Here is a 7,960-nt window from a genome sequence, read left to right as displayed (position 1 = left end):
TGTCTATTAATACAGAACAGCTATTGAAGTGAAATTTGGGGCTGAGAGCCACTATATTGATAGCTGGCACACACACAAAAATATAAATAACTATAACTTTGTAGCATCTTTTTTATTATACCTGCATATCACCTCATTCTGTTCATTTGTTAAGAGAGATTTCTGGGGGGAGAGCAGTGCTGTGGTGTGTTGGGTAAGGCTACTACCTGCGGTGCCAGCATCCCTTATGGGTACTGATTCAAGTCCCAGCTGCTCCACTTCTGATCCAGTTCTCTGCTATGGCCTGGGAAAGCAGTAGAGGATGGCCCAAGTCTAAGTTCTTGGGCCCCTACATCTGCGTGGGAGACTTGGAGGAAGCTCCTGGCTTCAGATTGACTCAACTCTAGCCGTTGCGGCCATGGTGAACCAACAGATGGAAGACCTCTCTCTCTCTCTCTATGCCTTTGCCTCTCTAACTCTGCCTTTCAAATCAATCAATCAATCATTCAATCAGTCTTAAAAAAAGAGAGAATTCTGGGGTCCCTGTTGTGACATTGTGGGTAAAGCCATGGCCTGTGATGTCAGCATCCCACACTGGTGCTGGTTGAAGTCCTGGCTGCTCCACTTCCTATCCAGTTCCCTGCTAATGCACTTGAGAAAGCAGCAGAGGATAGTCCAAGTAATTGGGTCCCTGCACACATGTGTAAGACCTGGAAAAAGCTCTGGCTCCTGCCTTTGGATTGACTCAGTTCTGGCCCCATGGTCATTTGGGGAGTGAACCAGTGGATGGAAGACCTCTCTCTCTCTGTCTCTCCGTCTTTCTCTATCTGTAACTCTGCTTTTCAAATAAATAAATAAATCTTAAGAAAAAAAGACTATTCAATCAGTATGGCAGAACTCCAGTGAGCACTGAGGCAGGTTCAGGGGCTCTGTCTGCATGCATTGGCTTAACTTCTGTAGGTCTTGTGAAGGTGACTTGGTGTATGTAGCTATTTACATTGGTATCCCTGAAGGGAGATGGTTTCCAGAGTTTCTTACTCAGCTGTCATCTTGGCTGTGTCTCTCTGTTAATGCTTTTGACAATGTTCCAGATATGAAACTTTTTGCTCTCTGTTCCAAATAAACAGTTGTGCCCCTAACAGAGCTCCTAACCCCTGTGGTCTGCCCTGCTTACTAGTATTTTCATGCAGTGGGGTTGGAAGCTGGTTGGGAACATCCAGCCCACTGATTTTACTTACAGTGGACTTTTTTGTTTTTTATTTGAGGGGGGGGGAGGGAAGGTGGGATGGCAGGGAAGAGAGAGAGAGAGGGAGAGAGAGAGAGGGAGGGAAAGAGAGAGAGAAAGAGAGAGGAGAGAGGGTGCTTCCATTTGCTGGTTCATTGCCCAAATGCCCACAATGGCTCTGGGGGCTGAAGCTGGGAGCTGGGAATGCAATCCAGGTCTCCCATGTGGGTGGCAGGAACCTAACTACTTGAGCTATCATCACTGTCTTCTGGGAGTCACAATAGCAGGAAGCTGGAGTTAGGAGGTGGAGGTTGGTATTGAACTCAGACACCTGTTATTACACCTGGTTGTCTTAACTCCTAGGTCAAATGTCTGCTTCTATTATATTTTACTCAATAAAATTCTCTCAATTTTTTCTATACCTTTAATTAATTTCCAGAGCTCTGAAATGGTGCTTTCTATTTTGTCCAGGCGTATTGATGACTTTTGAGAATAGAAACAGCTAAATTCTCATTCAGGCATTCCTCTGTTCACTGAGGTTTTTTTTTTTTTTTTTTTTTTCTTGACAGGTACAGTTAGACAGTGAGAGAGCGAGAGAGACAGAGAGAAAGGTCTTCCTTCCATTGGTTTACCCCTCAGATGGCCACTACAGTGGGTGCGTTGCACCGATCCGAAGCCAGGAGCCAGGTGCTTCCTCCTGGTCTCCCATGCAGGTGCAGGGCCCAAGCACTTTTTTTGACAGGCAGAGTAGATAGTGAGAGAGAGAGACAGAGAGAAAGGTCTTCCTTTTTGCCACTGGTTCACCCTCCAATGGCCGCTACGGCCGGAGCATTGTGCTGATCCGAAGCCAGGAGCCAGATGCTTCTCCTGGTCTCCCATGCGGGTGCAGGGCCCAAGGACTTGGGCCATCCTCCACTGCCTTCCTGGGCCACAGCAGAGAGCTGGACTGGAAGAGGAGCAACCGGGACAGAATCTGGCGCCCCAACTGGGACTAGAACCCCGGGGGTGCCGGCACCACAGGCAGAGGATTAGCCTACTGTTCACTGAATTTTAATTCTAACCATAGGTACATAAGAATTCAAAGTAGGTTTTGGATTGAGTTTGAGGATTATTCATTCTCAAAGCACTTTGGCAAAATTTCTTGTGAACTTTTACAGATAAAAGGGAAGGAGGCCTTTTTTTCCATAGGTGGACTGACTTGATCAGAGTCACCCTATCACCAAGAGGCAAGATGGGAGGTTCATGAATTTCCATGCTACTTGCTCCAGCTTCTTAACCTATCACAATTCCCATAGCCTACTCCCATATTTTGGCTTTCTTATTTTTGTTAGATGACAAATAAAGTAATAATATTCATTGTCTCTGGGAGAATTCAATGCACACAGAATAAAATTATTTTACCTGATGCTGCCTTAAGGCCAAGTGCATCAGACACCAAGAAGATATCCTTCTTAAGGCCAGGAATGGGACAGTCAGGGAGTCTGGAATAGTTGTGTCCCTGGTTTGGACAAGGAAGGAATTTCACATAGAGAGGAAGGAAGAGAGGGTTTTAGATTTATTGCTCACATTCCTTGAAAGGACACCATTTTTCTAAATCCAAGTTTTCTCTGAATTAGTTTTTCTTGAGAGAATCCGGGACTCTTGTAGCAACCTTATGGAGGGAATCCCCAGATTCAGTGGGTGATTTCTCTGTTGCCAGCCAGTGTCTGTCCAGTCAGGGACACTATGGTATTAGGTGAGTTTGGGAGTTGAAGATTTCTATTCTTGGTTTGTGGAGCTTTTACGTGGGAGACATGCTTACTTTAACCAACCAGAAGGGATGACTGACTAAAACTAAAACAGTCTGTGAATGGACACTTCTAGGGTTTATTCTTCATTTTGTTCCAACTGTTGGGATTCCCCGAGGAAGCCTGTGAGACTGTATTCAAGAATATGAGGAATTAGGCCAAACTGAGAAGGAGGACTGGGGCAGAGAATCTGAAACCTTTTGCTCATCAAAAGTTGTTTTTCAGAGGATGTTCTAGGGAAGCTTATTGTGCAAATTGTACTCAGAGGGAACCAGACCACCAGCCAATCGATGAAGATGCAAACCCTTGACCTTCAAAATTTCTACAATTAAAAGATGACCCCATTCCTTCTGGAGAAGTACTTTTTTTTTTTTTATTTTTGACAGGCAGAGTGGACAGTGAGAGAGAGAGAGAGAAAGGTCTTCCTTTTTGCCGTTGGTTCATCCTCCAATGGCCGCCGCACCGCGCTGTTCCGATGGCAGGAGCCAGGTGCTTATCCTGGTCTCCCATGGGGTGCAGAGCCCAAACACTTGGGCCATCCTCCACTGCACTCCCTGGCCACAGCAGAGAGCTGGCCTGGAAGAGGGGCAACCGGGGAGAAGTACTTTTTATGGTAGAGGGAAATAGGAAGGGAGAGTGTTCCAAGCAGAAGAATGGCATGTCTAAAGGCTGGGGTAATAGATCGAGGTGTGTTTCAGGGACTTCCAGTAGCTCTGTGAATTTGCAGGATTCTAGGTGGGTGAGTCATGGATATGGGGATGAGAAAATAAGGAAAACAAGAGCCTGATCTAGAAGTTTAGGCTCTGTGTTTAGTAACAGGAGGATTCACTTATTATTCTTGACTAACAATTATAATACCATGAAAGCTGGCCAGACATGTGCGTGGTGAATTTAGCAAAGTCATAGTGGAGATGAAGACAGTCAAAATATGAATGGAAAAGAAAATAAACAGAAATTAAATTTTAACGATTTCCAGGCTTGATGATGTTTTTAGTTTTCAGGTATAAACTAGATGCTTGTGTCCTCTGACCTGACTCAATCTCTGCCTGTCCTTCTCTCTCTCTCTTTTTCTTTCTGTATTTCTGCCTTTCAAATAAATAACTAAATCTTCCAAAAAAAAAAAAAAAAGGCAGGCAGAGCGTGGGTGATGTTTGAACTATGGTTTTGACTTGACACACAATCCAGACCCAGATATCAGCTGCTGGCAGAGGTGGGGGTGGATGATGGTGACATGGTGGAGGGGCTGGCAGATAGCCACAAAGCTGTCAAAGGACCATCATTGCCAGTGGGATGCACTCAGTGGTCCCCAGGGCCGGGACGATGAAGAGCTGCACTGAGCAGCTCAGGAAGCTGTTGGTTTCTTAGGGGCCGGTGTCTGGAGGCTGAACAGCATCTGGAGGATAAAGGACCTGAAGTAAAGGTTCAAGAAGCAGAGGTTGGAGAGGAGAAAGTGCATGGGAAGGCGGAGCCTGGTGCCTAGGAGGCAGCAGCATGATGAGTGTGTTGCCTGCTAGGGTCAGGAGATAGGAAATCAACACAACAATGAAAGTAAATTTTTCTATACCTGGGTGTTTAGAGAAACCCATAAGGAGGAAATCCACTGCAGAGCTCTGGTTGACCAAGGCCTCTTCCACCATGGTATGGCAAGCGATTGTACAAAACTCTGGGTACTTATGAGGTCACATCAAGTAGAAATTTCTCTCTGCTTCTCCTGTTCATCCTGAAATAGACTGATTTCAACCTTTCTTTGTCATATAATATGAAAATTAGTAGTTGAAGTACACCATGTTGCACTTGGGACATTTAAATAGAGTTTTTATTTTGCATAATGTGTGGTTAATTTTCTTCATATGCAGTTAAAAACTTTTTAATTTGAATTAATTTCAAACTTATAGGAAGTTTTCAAGAGTAGTTCCAAGGACTTTTATGTAATATTTATCACGACTCACCAATTTTTTGTATTTTCTCTCATTTGCACTATCATTCTCCCTCAGTGTGTTTGCATATTATCATTTTTACTCTGAGTCATGAGGGAGTAGACTGTGTACTTCATACCATTTTACTCTTTAATATTTCAGGATGCTTTTGTTAAAACAAAATGATCTCCTAAACATTTTGCAATAAAAATTTAAAAACTTGGAATGCATGCAGTACTGATATCTATGTGCAGTCCATATTTCTATTTTGTTGATGCTCTCAGTAATATCTTTTGTAGGAATTTTACAAAAGATTTACTTTTTAAAAAGATTTATTTATTTATTTGAAAGTCAGAGTTACGCACACAGAGAGAAGGAGAGGCAGAGAGAGAGAGAGAGAGAGGTCTTCCATCTGCTGGTTCACTCCCCAGTTGGCTGCAATGACCAGAGCTGTGCAGATCCGAAGCCAGGAGCCAGGAGATTCTTCCAGGTCTCCCACGTGGGTGCAGGGGTCCAAGGACTCCAAGCATCTTCCACTGCTTTCCCAGGCTATAGCAGAGAGCTGGATTGGAAGTGGACAGCTGGGACTCAAACCAGTGCCCATATGGGATGCCGGCACTGCAGGCGGTGGCTTTATCCACTGCCACAGCGCTGGCCCCAAAAAGATTTACTTATTTATTTGAAAGGCCAAGTTACACACACACATACATACACACACACACAGGTCTCCCATCTGCTGATTAACTTCCCAAATAGCCTCAATGGCCAGGGCTGGGCCAGGCCAAAGCCAGGAGCCTGGAACTCCATCTGGACCTCCCACATATATGGTAGGAGTACTTAGGTGATTATCTGTTGCTTTCCCAGGCACATTAGTAAGGAGGTAGATAGGAAGTGGAGCATGTGGGACTTGAACTTGTGCCCACATGGGCAGCGGTTTTAACTTGCTGGGCCACAATGCTGTATTATTATTTATTTTTAAAGATTTATCATTATTATTTTTAAAGAATATTATTTTTAAAGAATCATTATTATTTTTAAATATTTATCTGTTTATTTAAAAGTCAGAGCTGCAGAGGGAGAGAGAGACAGAGAAAGAGAGATCTTCCATCTGCTGGTTCACTCCCCAGATGGCTGCAATGGTCAGGGCTGGGCAAGGCTGAAGCCAAGAGCTTCTTCTAGGTCTCCCATGTGGGTAGCAGGTGCCCAAGCATTTGGGCCATTTTCTGATGCCTTTCCCAGGCCACTGACAGGAAGCTGGATTGGAAATGGAGCAGCTGGGACAAGAACTGGCTCCCATATGCAGGCGGCAGTCTTACCTACAATGCAACAACGCCATCCGCTGGAATCATTATTATTTATTTTATATGGAACCCAGTACATATTTGCATGGGCAGAAAGGTTTAGCACAGTGGGTAAGGTGCTAGTAAGGATGCCCACATCCCACATTGGAGCACCTGGGTTGGAGGCTGGGCTCTGCTTTTGATTCCAGCTCCCTGTTTTTAACTGAAAATAAGTGTGAGTCTCATTGGGAAATCAAAGTTAAAGATTTTTTTAAAGATTTATTTATTTATTTGAAAGGCAGAGTTACAGAGAAGCAGAGGCAGAGAGAGAGAGAGAGAGAGAGAGAGAGAGAGAGAGAGATCTTTCATCCACTGGTTCAGTCCTCAAATGGCTGCAATGACTGGAGCTGAGCCGATTCGAAACCACGAGCCAGGAGCTTTTTCTGGGTCTCTCACGTGGGTTCAGGGGCCCAAGGACTTGGGCCATCTTCTGCTGCTTTCCCAGGCCATAACAGAGATCTGAATTGGAAGTGGAGCATCTGGGTTTCCAACCGGTGGCCATATGGGATGCAAACATTGTGGGTGATGGCTTTACCCACTACGCCACAGTGCCAGCCTCCAAAGTTAGTTTTATTCAGCTGTCGAACCGAGGATTTAAGCCTGGAGACAATCGTCAGTTGCCTGTTCTGGCTGTTCCACAGGGCTGTTTGGTTACAGGATGAGTACACACACTGAAACAGATTTAAACAGTAGAGTTAATGTGCGGTTATCAATCACCTTGGAAGTCAGAGAATGCTGCTTTAAAAATTGAAGAACATCAGGTAATAGTTAACAGACTTGATCATTGATTAAAAGAGGTGTGGCTGGCACCGCGGCTCACTAGGCTAATCCTCCCCCTGCGGCGCCAGCACCCCGGGTTCTAGTCCCGGTTGCTCCTCTTCCAGTCTAACTCTCTGCTGTGGTCCGGGAGGGCAGTGGAGGATGGCCCAAGTGCTTGGGCCCTGCATCCACATGGGAGACCAAGAAGAAACACCTGGCTCCTAGCTTCGGATTGGCATAGTGCACCCGCTGTAGCGGCCATTTGTGGGGGTGAACCAACAGAAGGAAGACCTTTCTCTCTGTGTCTCTCTCACTGTCTAACTCTGCCTGTAAAAAAAAAAAGATGTGGTACCCTACATTCCCATTTTTGATGTTATCTATATTCAGGGAGATGTAAACAGTGAGGCTATTAATTACTTTTCCTACAATGGCCCTAAGAACAAAAGTTCACTCCCTTCTAACCATGCATAAATTTTTCTTTTTGCGGTTTTTTTGTTCATGGTTGTGGGTCACTGAGGAGGTCATGTTGCCTGGGAACATCATCACAACACAGGCAGCATCCAGGTGATAAACTATGGTCCCTTACACCCTTTGGGAAACCTGGACTGAGTTCCTAGTTTGTGGTACTAACCTGGCCCAACTGCAGCTGTTGCAGGCATTTAGGGAGTGAGCCAGTGGATGAAAGTTGTCTGCCTGCCTTTCTTTGTTTTTGTTTTTTCTTTGTCTCTCTGACTTTCAAATAAATAAAAATAAAAAAAATATAAGTTCTGGGGGCCGGCGCTGTGGCGTAGCGGGTAAAAGCCGCAGCCTATAGTGCCGGCATCCAATATGGGTGCCAGTTCTAGTCCCAGCTACTCCACTTCCCATCCAGCTCTCTGCTATAGCCTGGGAAAGCAGTAGAAGATGGCCTACATCCTTGGGCCCCTGCACTCAAGTGGGAGACCTGGAAGAAGC

At 45.1% G+C, this 7,960-nt stretch overlaps 1 pseudogene; it reads right to left on the bottom strand.

Moving 5' to 3' along the window:
• Positions 1-4,121: 4,121 nt before the first annotated feature.
• LOC133756461 (olfactory receptor 2H2-like) lies at positions 4,122-4,628 on the bottom strand (annotated as a pseudogene).
• Between the last annotated feature and the right edge of the window lie 3,332 nt (positions 4,629-7,960).

This window comes from Lepus europaeus, chromosome 3 (genome assembly GCF_033115175.1).
Source record: "Lepus europaeus isolate LE1 chromosome 3, mLepTim1.pri, whole genome shotgun sequence".
Classification (NCBI taxonomy): Eukaryota; Metazoa; Chordata; class Mammalia; order Lagomorpha; family Leporidae; genus Lepus; species Lepus europaeus.
This window is presented reverse-complemented; position numbering and strand designations above follow the sequence as displayed.